At 39.5% G+C, this 22,405-nt stretch overlaps 1 long non-coding RNA gene across 9 annotated transcripts in view; it reads right to left on the bottom strand.

Moving 5' to 3' along the window:
- Nucleotides 1-22,405, bottom strand: part of LOC129529084 (uncharacterized) — a 56,927-nt gene that overhangs the window by 21,118 nt on the left and 13,404 nt on the right. For 5 of the 9 annotated variants that reach the window (XR_010132221.1, XR_010132222.1, XR_008674480.2 and 2 more), the window contains one exon: nt 14,258-14,375. The exons of 3 other annotated variants lie outside the window; for them this stretch is intronic. This is a non-coding gene — a long non-coding RNA (uncharacterized lncRNA). Of the gene's footprint in view, nt 1-14,257; nt 14,376-19,880; nt 20,111-22,405 lie in introns of all 9 variants that reach the window. One more of the 9 variants, XR_010132217.1, reaches the window with a different exon arrangement.

The following is a 22,405-nucleotide window of genomic DNA, read 5'->3' as shown; positions in this document are numbered from 1 at the left end:
CGTATTTCTTTACAATTACATACTCTCCTCCACACCTGTGGTTATGTCTTACTTTTGGTTTTCTTTTTCTTTTTTTTTTAAGAGATGGGGCCTTGCTATGTTACCCAGGCTATTCCAAGTGATCCTCCTGCCTTGGCCTCCCGAAGTGCTAGAATTACAGGTGTAAGCCACCATGTCCAGCCACTTTTGTTTCTTATGTTCTTTATTTTATAACTATTCTTGATAAATATTTTCCTATTTTAATTTTGATCAAAGAACTAGCTTTCTGTTTCCTTGATCACTAATTCACTTCTCTTCTTTGTTTTGTAGTTTGTTAACCTACATTTTTATATTTACTTATTTTCTTGGTAATTTCTTGGAGCTATTTTTATTGTTTTCTCTTTCTCTTTTTTTTTTTTTTTTTTGGTCTTGCTGTGTCACTTAGGCTGGAATGCAATGGTGTGATCACAACTCACTGCAGCCTCAAACTTATGGGCTCTAATGATCCTTTCCTGCCTCAGCCTCCCAAGTAGCTGGACTACAAGCAAGCACCACCACACTTGGCTAATTTTTGTACTTTTTGTAGAGACAGTGTCTCACTCTCTTGCCCAGGCTGGTCTTGAACTCCTGGTCCCACGTATCTTCCCACTTCGGGCTCCCATAATGCTGGGATTTCAGGTATGAACCACCATGCCTGGCCATTTGGTCCTTTTCCAGCTTCCTACATTGGTATTAAACTCATTTATTTGCTTCTTCTTGTTTTTATCAAAATATCTTTAAGTTTCCAAAATGTATGCTGAATGTCATTTCCTTTCTTTATGCTGCAATTTTTACTTTTACTTCTTCTGTAAGCTAAGACTCCAATGTATGTTTTCAATGTCCAAATGGATACATTTTTTGTTATCTTTCATTTTTAAATTTCTGCATTGTGGTCAATGTCTTTCGCATTACTTCTGCCTTTTCAAATTTATAGTTTATTTTTGAAACCAAGTACCTGATAAGGACTTCTGAATTTTCATGTTTTAGAGTAAACTGTAGTATCTAAAAGGAAAGTGTAGGTATGTATATACACATACACAGAAATCAACTGTTCATATTTCATCTCATTTTTTCTATTGTTTCATACTCTTTAATATTGTCTCATTTTTATTTTAAAACATCAACTAAATTATATATGTAAAGAAAACATACAAAATACACTTTTTTTTACTATTTATATTACACTTATAAATAGATGTGTTTAAAAACACATGACAAGAAGTTCCAAGCTGGCTTCAATGCCCACCACAGAAAACCAAAACCAAATATGCACCTCCAAACTCCTCACCAGCAACAACCCGGAGCTCAAGTACAAGGGTGAGACCATTCCCAGGGCCACAGAGAAGAGGAAAAACTTCAAGCAAAGGACAGGAGAATTGGACTTCCATATCCATGATGCCCCTCCCCCTATTATGCCTGGCACCAGTCTCCCTGCAGCTCATGGTTTCTACAATGCAAAAAGTGAAATTGAGGTTGTCAGCCACTTCTCCAACTTCTTGGATTCCCAGGCAGGAGACCTCTCCATGCTTTAACCCATGGGTAGCATCGTGACTGCCTGAAGGGAGAATTAACCCTAAGGACAGGCAGAAACAAGCAGGGTAGGCAGGACTACCACCCCCAGCCTCGGAAACCGCTTTGTAACTCAGCCAAAGGAGATGCTAAATCAGAGTGTCTGTTCACCAGCACCATGCTGTAGGAGGGAGTTCCCCAGCTCCCCTGGGCATGAACTCCTAGACAATCTTCCCTCACTGCTGGGATAATATCTTTAGGACCTCCTCCATTTAGGACAGGCAGCGGTCTGACCACTTAGAAGAGAAGAGGCAAACCTGGGCTTAACGTGCCACCTACAGCCACAGAGGAGGCAGCGACTTAGTAGCGAAGATTCACTAAGCAAATATGTTCAATAAAAAGCAAAATAAGTCAGAGAAAACTAGAATAAATAACTAATCCTCCATTGCAAAAACATATATATATACCCACAAGAAACAACAGTAAACAGACAAATATGACCTCCCCAAAAAGACAAAGCAAAAATCCAGAGAGTGACCCTATCTAGATGGGAACTTGTGAGCTCTCTGACCAGGAATTCAAAATAGCAGTTTTGGCCGGGCAAGTGGTGACTCGTGCCTGTAATCCCAGCGCTTTGGGAGGCTGAGGCAGGCAGATCACTTGAGGGCAGGAGTTCAAGACTAGCCTGGCCAACATGGCGAAAACCCATCTCTACGAAAAATACAATAATTCAGCTGGGGTGGTGGCTGGGGCCTGTAGGTGGGAGGGATTGCTTGACCCCAGGAGGTTGAGGCTGCAGTGAACCATGATCGTGCCACCGCACTCCAGCCTGGACAACAGAGCAAAAGTCTGCCTCAATAAAAGAAAGAAAGAAGATAGAGAAAATTACCTCCAAAGACCAAATCTAAGAATGATGTTCAAGAGGAAGCTGACCAAGATCAAAGGGTAGAAATCTTCTTCAAAGAAATGATAACAGAAAATGCCAAAAACAGGAGAAAGAGATAAATATCCAGGTGCAGGAAGGTGTTAGTACATCAAACAGATTCAACCCAACAAGACTATCCCAAGGCATATAATAATCAAACTCTCAAGGGTCAAGGACAAAGAGAAGATCCTAAAACCACTGAGAAATAAGAAGCAAATAACATACAAAAGACCTCCAATGTGTCTGGCAACAGACTTCTCAATGGAAATCATACAGGACAGGAGGGAGTGGAATGACATGCTCAGTACTCAAAGAAATAAAAACTGCCATCCAAGGATATCGTATCCAAATGAACTGTCGTTAAAATATTAAGGGGAGATAAAGTATTTCCCAGATAGAATTCACCACAACCAGACCCTTCTTGCAAGAAATGCTAAAGGCAGTTCTTCAACCTGAAAGAAGAAAACACTAATGTGCAAAAGAAAACTTATTATTTTACATAAAAATGTATAAATTGGCTGGAGCATTGGTTCATGCCTGTAATCCAAGCAGCTTGGGAGGTTGAGGCTGGCGGATCACCTGAAGTCACAAGTTTGAGACCAGCCTGGCCAACATGGCAAAACCCCATCTCTACTAAAAGTACAAAAATTAGATGCGTGTGGTGGCAGGCAACTGTAATCCCAGCTACTCAGGAGGCTGATGCAGAGGAATTGCTTTAACCCGGGAGGCAGAGGTTGCAGTAAGCTGCGATTGCACCACGGCACTCCATCTCAAAAAAAAAAAAAAAAAAAAGTATAAATTGAGAAAACTGAAAGTTAAAACGTGGGGGTAGGAATTAAACTGTAAAACTTTTGGGGGGGTTTTGGCTTTGTTTGTTTCTATTATTTGGGATCTAAGATAAGCTGTCATCTCTTTTAAATAACTCATATCTATAAAAACATTTTTGTAGGCTTCATGGTAACCACAGCAGTTTTTATAATAGATCCACTACAAGTAAAAAGCAACAAATTAAAACATACTACGAGATAAGGAAGACAGTAAGAAAGGAAGAGACAAGTCTCAAAACAACCAGAAAACAAGCAACAAAATAGCAGTAGTAAGTCCTTACTTATCAATAATAACACCAAATGTAAATGTTCTCACTTCTCCAGCTAGAAAACATGAGTGGCTGAATGGATAAAGAAGCAAAAACCAACTATATGCTACCTTCAAGAAACCCATTTCACCTCTAAAGACACATGTAGACTGAAAGTGAAGGGGTGGAAACAGATATTCCATGCAACTGGAAAATTTTAAAAAGCAGGACTATCTATACTTACATAAGATAAAATATGCTACAAATCAAAGACTATAAAAAAGAAAAGGAGGGTCACTGTATAATGATAAAGGCATCAATTCAGGAAGAGACTATAACAATTATAAATATCTGTGCACCCGGCCGGGCGCCGTGGCTCACACCTGTAATCCCAGCACTTTGGGAGGCTGAGGCAGGTGGATCACGAGGTCAGGAGATCGACACCATCCTGGCTAACATGGTGAAACCCCATCTCTACTAAAAATACAAAAAATTAGCCGGGCGTGGTAGCCAGCGCCTGTAGTCCCACCTATTCGGGAGGCTGAGGTAGGAGAACGCTGTGAACCTGGGAGGTGGAGCTTGCAGTGAGCAGAGATCGCGCCACTGCACTCCAAGCTGGGCAACAGAGCAAGACTCCATCTCAAAAATAAATAAATAAATAAATAAATAAATAATCTGTGCACCCAACACCAGAGCTCCCAAGTATATAAAGCAAACATAATAGCTCTAAAGAGAGAGTTAGACTATAATACAATAATAGTAGAGGCTTTTAACACTTCACTCTCAGTAAAGAACAGATCATCCACACGGAAAATTAACAAAGCAATGGCAGAGTTAAACTACACAAGATCTAATAGGTCTAACTGACATTTAAAGTAAATTTCGGCTGGGCACAGTGGCTCACACCTGTAATCCCAGCACTTTGGGAGGATCACCTCATGTCAGGGGTTCGAGACCAGCTTGGCCAAAATGGTAAAACTGCATCTCTACTAAAAATGAAATAAAAAAAAAATTGGCCAGGCGTAGTGGCGCATGCCTGTAATCCCAGCTATTTGGGAGGCTGAGGCAGGAGAATTGCTTGAACCCAGGAGGCAGAGGTTGCAGTGAGCTGAGATCGTGCCATTGCACTCCAGCCTGGGTGACAAAAAAAAAAAAAAAAAAATTTCACCCAACTGCTATCGAATGCAGCAGTTTTACCAGTACATGGAACATTCTCCAGAGCAGACCATACCTTAAGCCACAAACCAAGTCTGTATCAAGTCTGATTTCTATTCAAAAAAAAAACAAGTCTGACTTCTATTTGAAAAAATAGAAATCATATCAAGTATTTTTTCTGACTACAATGGAATAAAACTACAGAAATCAATAACAAGAGGAATCTCAGAAAAATACACAAACACATGGAAATTAAACAACATGCTCCTGAATGACCAATGGGTCAAAGAAAAAATTAAGAAGGAGCCAGCTGCAGTGGTACATGCCTATTCTACAAGTTACTCAAGAGGCTGAGGCTGGAGGATCACTTGTATCTAGGAGTTCTGGGCTATAGTATGGTATGTCAATTAGGTGTCCATGCTAAGTTCAGCATCAATACTGTGACCTCCTGGGAGCATGGGATCATCAAGTTGCCCAAGGAGACTGGGAAGTGACCCAAGTTGGAAAGAGGGCAGGTCAAAACTTGCATGCTGATCAGTAATGAGCTAGGCCCAGGCAACACAGCATAGGCAACATAGCAAGATCTCTTAAGAAAAAAATAAAAGAAGAAATTTTTTTTTTCTCTTTTGAGACAGGGTCCTGCTCCATTACCCAGGCTGCAGTACAGTGATGTGATCACTGCTCACTGCTCACTGCAGCCTCAAACTCTCAGGCTCAAGAGATCCTCCTGCCTCAGCCTCCTGAGTAGCTGGGACCACAGGCACGCGCCACCACACTTGGCTAATTTTTTATTTTTATTTTTGTAAAGACTGGTTTTTGCCATGTTGTCCAGGCAGGACTCGAAATCCTGGACTAAAGAGATACACCTACACTGGCCTCCCAAAGCACTGGGATTACAGGCATGAGTCACCATACCTGGCCTAGAAAAAGGAAATTTTAAAATGTCTTGAAACAAATGAAAATGGAAATATGACATACCAAAGTCTATGGGATACAGGAAAAGCAATACTAAGAGGGAAGTTTATAGCAACTATTGCCTATATCAAAAAAGTAGAAAGACTTCAAATAAACAACCTAATGATACACCTCAAGAAACCAGAAAAGCAAGAACAAACCAAACCCAAAATTAGTAGAAGGAAAGAAACAATAAAGATTAGAACAGAAATAAATGAAAAGAAATCAACAAAATGAAAAGGTAGTTTGGTGGGCTTTGTTTTTTGTTTTTTTTTTTTTAGACAGGGTCTCACTCTATTGCCCAGGCTGGAGTGCAGTGGCACCACCTCTGCTCACTGCAACCTCCACCTCCCAAACTCAAGCCATCCTCCCACCAAATAGCTGTGACTACAGGCATGTGCCCACACACCCAGCTAATTTTTGTATTTTTTATAGAGATGGGGTTTCACCATGTTGCCCAGGCTGGTCTTGAACTCATGAGCTCAAGTAATCTGCCCACTTCAGCCTCCCAAAATGCTGGGATTACAGGCATGAGCCACCATGCCCGACCTTGTTTTTTTGGAAAGATAAACAAAATCAACAAACATTTATCTAGACTAAGAGAAAAAGAGAAAGATCCAAATAAATAAAATCAGAAATGAGAAAGGAGATACAACAACTGAGACCTTAGAAAGGATTACTAGATACTATTGAAAGGAGTTATTTAGCTTGCCTTAGATAGATAACAAGGGAAGGGTGCCAGAGAGCCCCCGGCCCGTGGGTCAGTGCCTCATTCTCACATAACATAAAAAGCAGCCTGAGAGGCCCTGGCGGTGGCTCACGCCTGTAATCCCAGCACTGTGAGAGGCGGAGGTGGGTGGATCACGTGGTCAAGAGATCGAGACCATCCTGGCCAACATGGTGAAACCCTGTCTCTACTAAAAATACAAAAATTAGCTGGGCGTAGTGGCGCGCCGTCTGTAGTCCCAGCTACTCTGGAGGCTAAGGCAGGAGAATTGCTTGAACCTGGGAGGCGGAGGTTGCAGTGAGCTGAGATCACGCCACTGCACTCCAGCCTGGTGACAGAGCAAGACTCTGTCTCAAAAAAAAAAAAAAGCAGCCTGAGAAAAAATTTAGGCTGATAAGGGAACTAACACAGGGTGTTGTGCCTAGAGACATGCCCATGGTTGCACAGATAGTAAAACCTCTGGCCCTTTAGGATACAAACTTGTGCAAACCTCCAGCTCACTCAGATAAGAGAACAAGGCCTGGCATAGAAATGCCTTTGTCCTTTGTATACTCAGCAGGTTCTGAGGAAAAGTTTCTTCTCCTTTTGTGGGCATGGGCACAGTGGGCTCCGGCGGGTTCTAGTGGGCACTCTATTTTCCTTTATTTGGACTGTAAGTCCGGCTTCTATGAATTATCATTTCAGCCCGATTGGTCCCCGGCTAAGGTCCTGGGCCAAGCTTTCAATTCAGCTTCTGATAGGTCCTGGGCCAAGCTGAGCAGCAGCTATAAATCATCATTTCAGCTCCTGATTGGTCGCGGCCAAGGTCCCTGGGCCAAGCTGAGTCACGTGTTCTCCAAGACAGCCCAGGAACTAAGCACATTCCTTCCCCTTCCCAGTCCATAAAACCCGGGACCACAGCCTCATAGTGGGCACCCCATTTGAGCCCCCTCTCTGCTGGCAGAGAGCTTTCTTCTTTCGCTTATTAAACTTTTGCTCTAACCTCACCTTTGTGTCTGTACTCCTTAATCATCTTGGAGGTAGGACAAAGAACTCCAGGTGTCATCTCAGACAAGGAGAGACTGTTACATCTTCATGCATTGCTGAGACTGCAACACTATTATGAACAACAATACAACAAATTTCAAAATCTAAGAGAAATGGATAAAGTCCTAGACCTCTAAAGCCTACCAAGATTCAACCATGAAGAAATAGAAAACCTCAACAAACCAATAAGATCCAAGCCATAATAAAAAGTCTCCCATTAAAAAAAGCCCTGAACCTGATGGATTTACTGCTGAATTGTACCATTAAAGAACTAATACCAATCCTACTCAAACTCCTCAAAAAAACTGAAGAGGAAGGAATACTTCCAAACTCATTCTACAAGGCCAGCATTACCCCAATACCAAAATGAGAGGAGGACACAACCAAAAAAAGAAAACTACATACCAATATCAGTGATAAACATAATGTAAAACTTCTCAACAAAATACTAGCAAACAAAATTCAACAACACATTGAAAAAGTCATTCACCATGATCAAGTGGAATTCATTCCAGGGATACAAAGATGGTTCAACGTATGCAAATCAACAAACATGATACAATTGCATTAACAAAGTCAATAACAAAAACCATTACTTCAATAGATGCCAAAAAAAATTTGATAAAACTCAACATCCTTATATGATAAAAAAAAAAAACTCATCAAAATGGGTATAGGAGAAACCACCTCAAAATAATAAAGGCCATGTATGACAAACCCATAGCTAATAGCATACTCAACACAGATAAAGTGAAGGCCCCTCCTCTAAAGGCTATAACAAGACAAGGTTGCCTACTTTCACTGCTATTATTCAGCATAATACCAGAAGTCATGGCCAGAGCAATTAGGCAAGAGAAGAAATGCAGGGCATCCAAATTGTAAAGGAAGAAGTCAAACTAGCCTTGTTTCCAGATGACATTATCTTATAATTACAAAAACCTAAAGACTCCACCAAGAACACTATTAGAACTGATAAACGAATTTAGTAAAGTGGCAGGGTACAAACAAAACAACATACAAAAATCAGGAGCATTTATATATGTCAACAGTGACTGATCTGAAAAAGAAAGCAAGAAAGCAGGGCCGGGCATGGTGGCTCATGCCTGTAATCCCAGCACTTTGGGAGGTCAAAGCAGGCAAATCACCTGAGGTCAGGAGTTTGAGACCAGCCTGACCAACATGGAGAAACCCTGTCTCTACTAAAAATACAAAATTAGCCTGGCATGCTGGCACATGCCTGTAATCCCAGCTACTCAGGAGGCTGAGGCATGAGAATCGCTTGAACCCGGGAGGCAGAGGTTGTAGTGAGCTGAAATCAGGCCACTGCACTCCAGCTTGGGCAACAAGAGCAAAACTCTATCTCAAAAAAAAAAAAAAATGAAAGAAAGAAAGCAATCCCATTTACAATAGTTACAAAATATGTAAGACACCCAGGAATCAATTTAACCAGAGAAGAAATATCTATACAAGGCTGGGCGCGGTGGCTCACACCTGTAATCCCAGCACTTTGGGAGGTGGAAGTGGGTGGATCACGAGGTCTGGAGTTCGAGACCATCCTGGCCAACATGGTGAAACCCCATCTCTACAAAAAATACAAAAAATAAAATAAAATAAAATAATCAGCCGGGCATTCATGGTGGCATGTGCCTGTAGTCCCAGCTACTCAGGAGGCTGAGGCAGGAGAATCACTTGAACCCGGGAGATGGAGGTTGCAGTGAGCTGAGATTGCGCCACTGTACTCCAGCCTGGCAACAGAGTGAGATTCCGTCTCAAAACAGAGAGAGAGAGACAGAGACAGAGACAGAGACAGAGAGAGAGAAAGAAAGATCCATACAAGGAACACTATAAAATTCTGATGAAAGAAATAGAAGAATACAAAAATGAAAAGATATTCCATGCTCATGGTTTGGAGGAATTAATATAGTTAAAATAACAATACTACTCAAAGCAATTTATGGATTCAATGCAATCCCTCTCAAAATACCAATGACATTCTTCACAGAAATAGGAAAAAAAAGTCTAAAGTTTATATAGAACCACAAAAGATCCCAAATAGCCAAAGCAATCCTGGCAACAAGAACAAACCTGGAGGCATCACACTACCAGAATTCAAAACTTACTACAAAGCTATGGTAACTAAAATAGCATGGTACTCACATAAAAACAGACATATAGACCAATGGAACAAAACAGAGCACTCGGATATACACCCACATATTTACAACCAACTCATCTTTGATAAAGGTGTCAAGACCATACAATGAAAAAGAGACAGTCTTTTCTGTAAATGACGCTGGGAAAACTGGATAACTATCTTAAAGAAGAATGAAATTAGACCCCTATCTCTCAGCATACATGAAAATCAAATCAAAATGGATTCAAGACTGAAATCTAAGACCTGGAATGATGAAAGTACCAGGAGAAAACATTGAGGAAATGCTCCAGGACATTGGTCTGGGCAAAGAATTTTGTACATGACCTCAAAACACACAGGCAACCAAAGCAAAAATGAAGTCCTAGCTAGTCAGGAGGCTGAGGTAGAGGGATCACTTGGGCCCAAGAATTTGAGTTTATAGTGATCTATAATTGAGCCACTACATTCCACTCTGGGTGACAGAGTGAGGCCCTGTATCTAAAAAATAAAAAAAAGTAAAAAGATTAAAAACAGACAAAAGATCTTAACAGACACATCCCAAAAGAAGATATACAAAATGACATTTTGACATATAAAGACATACAAAAAGACAATGTACAGATGGCCAACAGGTATATGAAGCTATACTCAATATTACTAATCATTAGAGAAGTTCAAATCAAAACCACAATGCAATATCATCAATCTCACCCCAATTAAAATAGTCTGCATCAAAAAGATAGGCAATAACAAATTCTGGCAATGATGTAGAGAAAAGGGAACCCCCATACACTGTTGGTGAGTATATAAATTAGTACAGCTACTATGAAGAACTGTATGGAAGTTCCCCAAAAAAGTAAAAACAGAGCTACCATATGACCCAGAAATTCCACTACTGGGCATATTTTTAAAAAGAAGAAAAAAGGAAATAAATACACCAAAGAGCTATCTGCTCTCCCACATTTGCTGTAGCACTACTCACAATAGCCCTAATACAAAATCAACTTAAGTGCTCATCAACAGATGAATAGATAAAGAAAATGTGGTAAATATACACAATAAAAAATTATTCAGCCATTAAAATAATGAAATCCTGTTATTTATAGTAATATAGATGGAACTAGAGGCATTATGTCAAGCAAAATAAGCCAAGCACAGAAAGACAAATACCACATGTTCTCACTCATATGGAAGAGCTTTAGAGCTTTAGAGCTCTTACATATGAGTAAGATACAGAGTAGATTTGTTGTTACCAAAGGCTGGGAAGAAGAAAGGTGAGTAGGAAGATAAATGGAAAAAAATATATAAATGTATTTATTACATTGAACTTGACACTTAAAATGGTAAAGATGGTAAATTATATACATATTATTTACCTTAATAAAGACAAAGGAAGAAAAAAATAGCAATTGGTAGAAGCTCAGCATCTTATGCTGCCTGAAGTGATGAAGGAGAACCATGTGCAGAGACCCAAGAAGAAATGACTTCACATGTTATAGAAAGATTATGGGTTTTGAATTCATGGGACTGAGTTCAAATCCTGGCTTGCATTCTTACTATGAGATATTAGATGAGTTATCTGGCCTCTCTAAATCTGCTTCCTCCTTGTATAAAGGAGATAAGTAAAAGAACTAAAGCAAGGGTGGGCCATAAGTGCTCAGTGAGTATCTGTTTCCTTCATGTTTCCTCTTTCAGCCATAAAAAAAAAGAGACACATCAGGCTAGGCATGGTGGCTCATGCCTGTAATCCCAGCACTTTGGGAGGCCAAGGCAGACAGATCACCTGAGGTTGGGAGTCTGAGACCAGCATGACTAACATGGAGAAACCCTGCCTCTACTAAAAATACAAAAATTAGCCAGGTGTGGTGGTGCATGTCTGTAATGCCAGCTACTCGGGAAGCTGAGGCAAGAGAATCACTTGAACCTGGGAGGCGGAGGTTGCAGTGAGCTGAGCCAAGATTGCACCATTGCATTCCAGCCTGGGCAACAAGAGCGAAACTCTGTCTCAAAAAAAAAAAAAAAGGAGACACATCACTGCAGTTGAGAAGTCCTTGCATGGGGTGATGGGGGCACACCAAGGGGCCTATCATGGGTACTGTATTCTTGAAGCATAAATCCAAGATATGAGGTTTTGCAAATCCAATATAAGGCTGCCAACCCACTTGCCTTAGCCTAGGGTCCCCCAAAAGGCTTGTGCATAGGTAGCTTGTTTGCTAATGTGATTCTGGGGAGCAGAAATGCAGGATAGGGGGAGTGAAACGGAGCAAGGGAAAGACCACCACAAGGATGCATTATTAAATTGGCTGTTTGATCCCACTGGGACCTGTAGGGGTTTTCTGAAGCATCTCAGAACTGTCCATCAGGGGATGAAATGGGGATGCATTTATCCATTGACTCCAGATCTTCATCGGTCAAGAGTAGACCCCATGGCACTGACTCCCCATCACAGCTGGGTTGTGCTTGAGTGTGAAGTGGATGCCTAGGACTATTAAGCTGAAGAACAGAGATGCATAGGGCAGGAAGCAAATAATACAGTATGAGGGATGAGGTGAGGTCACTGCCCAGGTGCACCTGTGCAAAGCTGCTCAAAACATGCAGGGAAACAGTCCCCTACAGTTGTGGCTGAAATAAGAAGAGAAACAGAGAATTTTGAAATGGTGTACAAGAGGGGTCCAATACCCTATCTTTCATGGGGATGCCTTATCTTTCTGCCTAGAAAGAAGGTGCTAAAATAAATTTCTTGGAGTGTCTTTGACCTTTCAAGTCTTCTATGATTCATGAAGATGAAACCAAAACTTACTAAAAATCTATTGAATAGTAAAATATGAACACACACACACACGACCAACTCAATTGATGCAGAAAAAAACTTGACAAAATTCAATGCCCTTTCATGATTACAGTCAATAAATTACAAGTAGAAGGACTCTATGTCAACATAATAAAAATTGCATATAAATAGGCCAGGCACGGTGGCTCATGCCTATAACCCCAGCACTTTGGGAGGCTAAGGCAGGCAGATCACTTGAGATCAGGAGTTTGACACCAGCCTGGGCAACATGATGAAACCTCATCTCTACTACAAATACAAAAATTAGCTGAGCATGGTGGCACATGTCTGTAATCCCAGCTCCTGGGGAGGCTGAGGCAGGAGAACCACTTAAACCCAGGAGGCGGAGGTTGCAGTGAGCTGAGATCATGCCACTGCACTTCAGCCTAGGCAAGCAAGACTCTGTCTCAAAAAAAAAAAAAGGGTATGTAAAAAGCCCACAGCCAGCATACTCAATGATGAAACACTGCAAGTTTTCTCCAAGGTCAGGAACGTGATCATGATGCCTGCTGTCACCGTTTCTATTAAACATAGTATTGGATAGTACTGGATGTTCTAACCAGAGCAATTAAGCAAGAAAAAGAAAACTCCCTTTCCCCTTCAACTGAGAAAGGAAGAAGTAAAATTATCTGTTTGCAGACAACATGATCTTATATGTAAAAACACAAGAGATCTTATATGTAAAAACACAGACACAAAATGTTAGAATTAAGAAATGAATTTGGCCAGGTGTGGTGGCTCACACCTGTAATCCTAGCACTTTGGGAGGCTGAGGTGGGTGGATCACGAGGTCAGGAGTTTGAGACCAGCCTGGCCAAAATGATGAAATCCCATCTCTACTAAAAATACAAAAATTAGCTGGGCATGGGGGTGGGTGCCTGTAATCCCAGCTAATCGGGAGGCTGAGGCAGAAGAATTGCTTGAACCTGGGAGGTGGAGGTTGCAGTAAGCTGAGATCACGCCACTGTACTCCAGCCTGGGCAACAGAGTGAGACTCCATCTCAAAAAAAAAAAAAAATGAATTCATTATGTTCAATTCAATTCAGTTCAAGTTGCAAGATACAAAATTTATACTCAAAAATCCATTGTATTTCTGTACACTAACAATAAACAATCTGAAAAGGAAATTAAGAAAACAATTATGTTTGCAATAACATCAAAATTAGTAAAATACTTAGGAATAAATTTAACCAAGGAGGCAAAGGATTTCTACACTGAAAATAACAAAATGTTGCTTAAAGAAGTTAAGTAAGGCACAAATAAATGGAAAGACACACTGTGATTACGGACTGAAATAGTAAATATTGTTAAGATGCCAATACTATCCAAAGGGATCTACAGATTCAGTGCAATCTCTACCAAAATTCCAGTGATCTTCTTTGTAGAAATAGAAAAGGCCATCCTAAAATTCATATGAAATCTCAAGAGACTCCCAAATAATAAAAACAATCTGAAAAGATTAGAACAAATTCGGAAGATTCATACTTCCTGATTTCAAATCTTACTACAAAACTATAGTAATCAAAACAGTGTGGTACTGGCATAGAGGCAGACATATAGATCAATGGAGTACAATAGAAAGCCCAGAAATAAATGCTTGCATATATAGTCAAATGATCATTGACAAGGGTGTTAAGACAATTTGGTGAGAAAAGAACAGTTTTTTCAACAAATGCTGCTGGGAAAACTTCACATGCTCATGCAAAAAAAAAAAAAAAAAAAAGGTATATCTTTACCTTACACCATATATAAAAATTGCTCAAGATGCATCAAAGTCCCAGCACTTTGGAAGGCTAAAGCAGAAGGATTACTTGAGCCCAGGAGTCCAAGACCAGCCTGGGCAACATAAAGAGACCTCATCTCTACAAAAAATTTAAAAATTAGCAGGCTGTGGTGGCACTCACCTGTAGCCCCAGCTACTCAGGAGGCTGAAGCAGGAGGATCACTTGAGCCCAGGGGTTCAAGGCTGCAGTGAGCTATGATGTTGCCACTGCACTCCAACCTGGGTGACAGAATGAGACCCTGTTTCAAAAAAAGGAAAAATATTTTAAAAATTAATTTTAAAATGTATCAAGTAACTAAATGTAAGGGATAAATCTATAAAACTCTTAGAAGAAAATAAGGGAGGAGGCCGGGCACAGTGGCTCACGCCTGTAATCCCAGCATTCTGGGAGGCTGAGGCAGGTGGATCACCTGAGGTCGGGAGTTCAAGACCAGCCTGACCAACATGGAGAAACCCATCTCTACTAAAAACACAAAGAAAATTAGTCGGGCATGGTGGTGCATTGCTGTAATCCCAGCTACTCAGGAGGCTGAGGCAGGAGAATCGCTTGAACCTGGGAGGCAGAGGTTACAGTGAGCCAAGATCGTGCCATTGCACTCCAGCCTGGGCAACAAGAGTGAAACAACTCTGTCTAAAAATAAAAAATAAAAAAATAAAATAAAATAAAAATAAAAACAGAAAATAAGGGAGGAAAGCTTCATGACATTATAATACATTATATTTGGCAATGATTTCTTGGATATGACATCATAAGCACAGACAACAAAAGCAAAATGGAACTACATCAAATTATAAAACTTTTGTGGACACTATCAAGAAAGTAAAATGGAAATTTACAGAATGGGACAAAAGATTTTCAAATCATATATCTGATAGGTGGTTAATATCCAGAATATTTAAAGAACTTCTATAACTCAACAAAAAAACCAATAACACATAATCCTAAAATGAATAGGAAACCACAAAAGACTTCAAGTAGTCAAAGCAATCTTAAGTGAAAATAACAAAGCAAGAGGTATTACACTACCTAACTTCGAAATATACTACAAAACTATAGCAACCAAAACAGCATGGTACTGGCATATGTGAAAGCAAAATAAATCTTGGAGCCCCCAAAATCACTAAGCTAAAAGGGAAAGTTAAGCTGGGAACTGCTTAGGGCAAACCTGCCTTTCATTCTATTCAAAATTATCCCTCTGCTCACTGACATAAATGCATATCTGATTGCCTCCTTTGGAAAAGCTAATCAGAAACTCAAAAGAATGCAACCGTTTGTCTCTCATTTGTCTCTCACCTACCTGTGACCTGGAAGCCCCCTCCCTGCTTGAGTTGTCTTGCCTTTCTGGACAAAACCAATGTACATGTTACATATATTGATTGATGTCTCATGTCTCCCTAAAATGCATAAAACCAAGCTGTCCCCTGACCACCTTGGCACATGTCGTCAGGACCTCCTGATGATACAGGATATAAAAAGAAATTATTTGGGCAGATAGTGAGGGCAAACGAGTCCTTGGCAAAACTTCTCTTCTAACAAAAAGCAGCCCTAGAAATAATTTCTTTTCTAACACAGAGCAGCCTGAAAGATAGAGCTGCAAAGACAGAAAAGGAAGCTGGAAGCTTGTACAGGGGGAGGCCTGTGGCTACACCAATAAAAAAGGGCTACCTGGGGGCCAGGCATGTCCACCATGGGGCTCCACCTTCCCTTTTTTGTTAGCACGTATACAGTAAGAAATGGGCAACATGAAGAAGTTCAGGCACAGAACCCACCTGCATAATAAAAAATTGGGGCAGAGGCTGCCAGAGACTCACACCCTGTGCAGATGGCACACCTGGTCCTGGTGGTTTTTCACACCCTATGTAGATCAGACACTGCCTCCCCACTAGCTCATCTATAAAATCCCTGCATTTCACCACGGATCAGCAACCCATTTTTCTAGGACCCCTCTCTGTAGCAGAGAGCTATTCTCTTTCACTTATTAAATTTCTGCTCTTAAAGTCACTCTGTGTGTGTCTGCAGCCTTGATCTCCATGGACGTGAGATAATAAACTTCAAGTGTCACCCCAGATGATGAGGCCACTTTACTGAGGCTGTGTCACAGGCATGCATCCTCAACCTTGGCAAAATGAACTTTCTAAATTAACTGAGACCTGTCTCAGATTTTCAGGGTATACATTTTGGTAACTACAAAGGGATTCTGAGTGGAGGTGCCCCTAACCTTTGACAAATCTCTTATCAGTGCTTGATACCAGTTTGAGCTATCTTTATGGCTCAAACCAGTAGGACAATTTGCTGAAGCCTGAAGGCCCCCCACCCAGAGAATCTCTGATCTCCCAAGATTTAAAGTTTACTTTGCTGTACAACTTCTTTTTTTTTTTTAGTTTTACTTGCTTCCAACACAATCAAGGCAAGTTGTTCCTGCTTCCATGAAATTCGAAGGCAGGTAATTCCTTTATGGAGCTTGAGCTCCCTTCCAACAGGGAAGACAGATTCGAGTTTGTTCCTGCTTCTAGGATGGTAGAGAGCATTCTTTCTCCTGAGACCCATCCTTAGGAAAGTGACTGAATTGGGGTTTGTCTTGGCTAAAGTTTAACAACGAGCTGGTCTTAATTTCTCCTTGCCATTGGAGCACTCAGTAATCATAGAAGTTGTGTCATTATTTGTTTTCCTTAACTGTTTTCTTGTTGTTATTTCTTTCTGTTTTTGTTGTTGTGTTGGTCTTTTTCCCATTGGGTTTGATCAACTCTATCTGACTTGATCAAATCCAGAGAAAAGTTCCAAATTATGGCAAACAAGGCCTCTGAAATGGCTAAATTCACACACACACACACACACACACACACACACACACACAAACGTGATGTGGTGGGGGGAGAAAAATGGCTGGCAAAAGGAAAAAAAAGAGGAAAGATTTTTGACTTTGACTACTAAAGGGCCTTTATTTACATAACAAGGCTGCCTTTTTGCTAGCCAGGCCAAACTGAAACAGCAATGGCTGTACTTCTGAAATAGCAGCAATTTGTCCTAGCTGAAATATGGACATGAGATTTTAAGATTTTTTTTCCAAATGATCTCAATGGTTAAAAGTCAGCTTAGTTGAAAACTAACATCCAAGATGTGTATGTGCGTGTGTGTGTGTGTGTGTGTGTGTGTGTGTGTGTGTGTGTGTTTAAAAGGCCTTCATATTTTTGTTTCTCTCCTAGGACCTTGTCTTTTTTTTAAGCAAATTTTTTTTTTCTTCTCAGTTGACTGAATTCTGTTTTCTTCATTTACTTCTGCTGTCTCTCCTTTCTCTTGCACCTTCTGCTGCATGAGGGACCTAAAACAGTTTATGATAGCCAGGGGTTCCTTAAAGAAAATGATGAAGGAGCCAGCCACACTGACTCATGCATGTAATCCCAATGCTTTGGGAGGCCAAGGTGGGCGAATCACCTGAGGTCAGGAGTTCGAGACCAGCCTTGCCAACAAGGTTGGTCTTTGGTAGAGACAGCCTTGAAACCCCGTCTCTACTAAAAATACAAAAATTAGCCAGGCATGGTGGCGCGTGCCTGTAATCCCAACTACTCAGGAGGCTGAGGCAGGATAATTGCTTGAACCTGGGAGGTGGAAGTTGCAGTGAGCCAAGATCGCACCACTGCATTCCAGGCCGGGCATGGTGGCTCACGCCTGTAATCCCAGCACTTTGGGAGTCCGAGGCAGGTGGATCACCTGAGGTCAGGAGTTCGAGAACAGCCTGGCCAACCTGGTGAAACCCGTATCTACTAAAAATACAAAAATTCGCTGGGTGTGGTGGTGGGCGCCTATAATCCCAGCTACTCAGGAGGCTGAGGCAGGAGAATCACTTGAACCCAGGAGGTGGACATTGCAGTGAGCCAAGATCACACCATTGCACTTCAGCCTGGGCAACAGAGTGAGACTCTGTCTCAAAAAAAAAAAAAAGAAAAGAAAAGAAGGCACCAGACTCCCGATGCTCTTTTGGGGAGAAATCTCTGTTTTTAGTTATGGAACCCCAAGAGTGTAAAAGACAAGTTCATCTTAGCTCTTAAACTGCTTACTTTTATATTATGTTACCTGTTTCTTTTTTTTTTTTAAACTAAAATAGTTATTGCAACAGAGGCTACACTTGGGTTTTTAAGGAAGAGTGTAGTTTAGACACATAAAAATTCTTTGTTTAAAAAAAATTTTAAGTGCACTGTAAAAGCATCACCTGCCCTAACCTCATCATAATTCTCCCTTTTTGGAGACCTAGGATTTAGTTTGGGCTCTTCTCAGACCTCAGAGATCCAGTTAAAAAATAGGTAGTCCCTATCTAAATAAAATTGGTCTCCTTGTACAATCCTATGATAAATTTCTATAATTGTGTTTGATTGGTATGCATCTTTAATCTCCCTCTAGCACCATCAGACTTTCTCTGTCTACATTATGATGTAAATTTTGATATTTGATTTTCACCTCAGTTGTTTCCTTCAATAGCAAAATTTAAGGCTATTTAGCTGACAACTGTCTAGGGTTGTGAAACAGGTTATCAAGAATCTGAAAGTCTAAGACAGAGGAAAAAAACAGTTTTTATGAATCTATAAGATATATTTCTATAGGCATGCCTAATACATCTATGTATTCATGTGTTGTGTATACAATGTTTCACTACTGTCAATATATAATAGTGCTCTAATTAATTGGCTTAAGAAAATAAAAGTGCTTGAATCAAATACATTATCAGGAAAAAAGAACAGAGCAGTTAAATGCTTTTTCAAGTTTACATAACAATTTAAATCTTTAATAAATAAGTTTGTTTTAAGATTGTTGGTAAAGTAATATTAGAAATGTCTTAAGAATTGCCAGCAAACATTTTTGTTTGCATTTATTAATCAAGCAATTTCATACTTATCCCTGACAAATACTATTTGCTGTCAAAATTTGGTATAGGGGCTATAAAACTGTAAACCCAACCCAAAACAGAATAATCTTTGCTTATGTAATTTTTAATAAATAAGACATTGATATTGGTTTAATCAAAATAGCTACATCTTGAATTATTCAGTAAAATTACCATAATTTCTAATCTTGTGGCTTTAGGCAATTGAGTCCACAAACAGTAAGGAGGTTTGTTTGGGAAAGGACAGTTACTGTCTTTGCTTCAAAGCTGAACTATAAACTAAGTTTCTCCCATAGTTTGGCCTATACCCAGGAATGAACAAGAACAGCTTGGAGGTAAGAAGCAAAATGGAGTCAGTTAGGTTAGAACTTTTTCACTGTTTCAGTTATAATTTTGCAATGGCGGTTTCATAACTTTAAACAATAATGATCACAGTTTCCATAAATAATCTAGGTAAACTATTAAAATAAAATAGGTAAATGTAATGGGATAAATACTTGTTGACAAACGTCATAATTTAGAGTCTAAAGTTATATTAAGTTAAATAATAGATATTTCATTATTTGAGTATTTTCCAATTAAGATAATTGAAGGAAAAAAAGTGTCCTTTTTAAAAATGGTGAACAATTTTTGTCTAATTCAAAGCTTATTTAAAGGTTACATATAAAACAAGGTAAAAGGGACCAAGAAATAAGAGAGATGTAAAGAAAGTTATCAAAATAAAGAGGGTTGGTTTTGGTTAAATAAATAAATAAAAAGAAATCATTTTATATGAGAAAGAATCTTGTATGGTAGATTTAGTCCTAGAATAAAACGACTGGTTGTTTAAGAAAGAGGGATGTTTAGGCCGGGCACTGTGGCTCATACCTGTAATCCCAGCACTTTGGGAGGCCGAGGTGCGCGGATCACGAGGTCAAGAGATCGAGACCATCCTGGTCAACATGGTGAAATCCCGTCTCTACTAAAATACAAAAATTAGCTGGGCGCGGTGGTACGTGCCTGTAGTCCCAGCTGCTCGGGAGGCTGAGGCAGGAGGATCGCTTGAACCCGGGAGGCGGAGGTTGCAGGGAGCCGAGATCACACCATTGCACTCCAGCCTGGGCGACAGAGCGAGACTCCATGTCAAAAAAAAAAAAATATATATATATATATATATATATAAAGAAAGAGGGATGTTTAGAACACACCAGAAAGTCCAAGTCATGAACACTCTGTGTAAGTCACAATAAGAGGATTTATTTTAAAACAAAGAAAAGAAAAAAAAAAAAAAAGAGGCCAGGCACAGCGGCTCATGCCTGTAATCCCAGCACTCTGGGAGGCCAAGGTGGGCAGATCACCTGAGGTCAGGAGTTGGAGACCAGCCTGGCCAACATGGCAAAACTCCATCTCTACTAAAAATACAAAAATTAGCCAGGTGTGGTGATGCATGCCTGTAATCCCACCTATTCGGGAGGCTGAGGCAGGAGAATCACTTGAACCTCAGAGGCAGATGTTGCAGTTGCAGTGAGCTGAGATCACATCACTGAACTTCAGCCTGGGTGACAGAGCAAGACTGTCAAAAAAAAAAACCTTTTATATGATCAAGTTGTCTATAATTAAAAGGAAATTATAGTGATCTTTCTAGAGATGGGGCTTGATGTGAAAAAAACACTTATACATTAAATAATTGCCTAGAACAATGAAATTTTCCTAAGGGATTGATTTACTCTTAATAGATTATAAGATATTTTAATTTTTTTAACCCAAAGTTCAACTTTTATTGCATCTCGCCATTTTTTTTCTCTCCCTTCTGAAATAGTAACCCCCTCCTTCAATTCATTTTCAGCTCATATAAGTTTTCAAGTTCTGTTTGTTGAGGTCTGATGCTAACAATATTTTCTTAAAGGTCTAAACAAAATGTTTTCTTCCAATGTAATATTCTGTGCAGTGCAGAAGGTGTTTTCTTTTGCCTTTTGGTAACTGGCCTAACAGATTTTATGGTTTATTGAAACAATTCCTATGCCAGTATTATTCAGTTTTGGTTTGCTTAGGAAAAAACTGAGATTAAAACAATTTTTTAAATTAAAGTTATTATATCCATATATCTTACTGTATGTGCTTTTAGAGTCCTTGTGACATTGATTTATAAGGCCTTGACTCCTGGGTCTAAAAAGGACACCAAGTCCTGCTAAATCTTAAACACTGACAGCAATTAAAGCCTCATCTTCAGGCCTGGTAAAAGATGCCAATCAAAATAAACTGCATTCCTGAGACACAGAAATTAAAGCTATTCAACTCCTCAAGGCCAAGGGACTATCAAGGAGGAGGTGGGCATGTGAGATTGTATGGGCTGATTTTGAGAGATAAAATAGTTCAGTTTCTCTATAAATTAACCTTTAATGTCAAAGGCACACAAATGCAAGACCAGCATATGGGTCCCTGTGTCAGATAAACAAGGTTTTCTTAAAGCATTAACTGACTCCCTAATAAAGGTTATAAATGCTATAAAAAGTTTATGGAAGTTATAACTTATGATTAACATTAAATTTTTATAGATTGTTTATAAAATTTTGAAAAACAAATTTAATTGGCTTCATGCTGTTTTTATTAGGGCTTATCATTTGGAAAATTAAGTCTCCTCTCTGAAAGAATGAAGGTTTTCACCCTTTTTTGAAATCCTTAAGTTATCACTTCAGTTAAATGAATAATATATTTTACAATGACCTGTAATCCCATTTTGTAATATTGAGTGTTTTAAACCTTTGATATTTGACAAACTTTCCAAAGTGAAATTATAAATTATGTCTTTTTCTGACATAATTAATCCTTTAAGGTATAAAGTTCCCTAAAGTCCAAAAATGACATATATGGGGGTTTTTTGGTATAAAAATTATACAGGAAACATTGTCAAATATGAAATGCTGTTTGGTTTTCTTTGGGCTGTATTTGTATAAATATATTATTGATGTGTTCCAAAATTATGAAAAACTCCTACAATTCTGATATGACTTAGTGTACATTATCAGTAATAATTATAATTATGTTAAATTATTGTGTGCCACAGAGGTAACAAGTTTTCTGCTCAATTGTGTCTTTGACTATCACTGCTCTAAAATTTTTTGTCATCCATGGACAATTGTTGTTTTGGTCCTCTTTAGAAGGTGGTTTTAAAATCAGCTATAAAACTCTTAGCAGGTGCTCCTCAATGCAAGTTTCTGATAACTTTGAAGGCTGCAACATCAGAATAGAGGAAAAACTTTCAGGACTCAAAGAGAGCCGAAATGTTCATGAATATCAAGCAAAACAAAAGTTAACTGCATGGACTGAACTAATAGAAGACTGAAGTAATCTTTTTGACTTTTTTACTTAAAATGTTGCTGATCCTTTGTTCTGTTTTTTCAGTCAAACAAACC

The sequence above is a fragment of the Gorilla gorilla genome, chromosome 21, assembly GCF_029281585.2.
Source record: "Gorilla gorilla gorilla isolate KB3781 chromosome 21, NHGRI_mGorGor1-v2.1_pri, whole genome shotgun sequence".
Taxonomy (NCBI): Eukaryota; Metazoa; Chordata; class Mammalia; order Primates; family Hominidae; genus Gorilla; species Gorilla gorilla.
This window is presented reverse-complemented; position numbering and strand designations above follow the sequence as displayed.